This window comes from Petaurus breviceps, unplaced genomic scaffold (assembly GCF_028583685.1).
Source record: "Petaurus breviceps papuanus isolate PSGF00001 unplaced genomic scaffold, PetGlider_PUasm1.0 174, whole genome shotgun sequence".
NCBI classification, from domain to species: domain Eukaryota; kingdom Metazoa; phylum Chordata; class Mammalia; order Diprotodontia; family Petauridae; genus Petaurus; species Petaurus breviceps.
Window position 1 is genome coordinate 65043133 of NW_027185761.1, and position 835 is coordinate 65043967.

Consider the following 835-nt stretch of genomic DNA (forward strand, 5'->3'; position numbering starts at 1 on the left):
CTTATCCCTCTCCTCTCATGCAGAATACCATAGAGAGGCCCATGCTGGGTGTCAGCAAAATGCAACCCATAATGAATGACATAAGGACTTACAAAGAAAATTCAGAGCAAAGGAAGTCATAGAAGAAATGCACGGTCAAAAAAGAAGATGGACTGTCACTGATAGAAGGAGGCATGAGCAGAGAGAGGGTGGCTCATGTGCTCTCTGGGTGTCCTTTGGGAGGAAGACCCCCAGCTCCCTGGCTGTACCCCCTGCACTGCTCATGTGGAAAGGTCGAACTCTGCAGGACTTAGCATAATGTCTGACACATGATAGGTGCTTAATAAATGTTTATCGATTGATTAATTGTGGAGGGAACATCTACATTGATGAGACCACAGTTTCATCGGAACATATGAGAGTTCTAGGTGCTGGGGAAGATTAAAAAAAAGAAGATAAGCTGGAGAGTTTTCCTATTCTCCAAGCCTCACTATCACCTCTAGAGAGATTTGTCTTAAATTTGTATCTCCAACCAGAAGTTCTCCTTAAATGCTTGTTGAGTATCTTGACCTGCCTGCTAGACATCTCAGCTCAGTACAGTTAGCATTTGGTTACTGGGTTAGAGATAAGAGGCTTCATGGTATAGTGAACTAGAACCCCTGGTGTCATCGAAACAGGTGGGTGGAGGGAATTCCCCACACTTCTGAAAGCCACAAAATTTTGTCAGAGATTCTCTTCTTTCTCTACAAGCTTTATGTAGCAAAACCTCCCTCTCTCCCTCCCTCCCTCCTTCCTTCCTTCCTTCCTTCCTTCCTTCCTTCCTTCCTTCCTTCCTTCCTTCCTTCCTTCCTTCCTT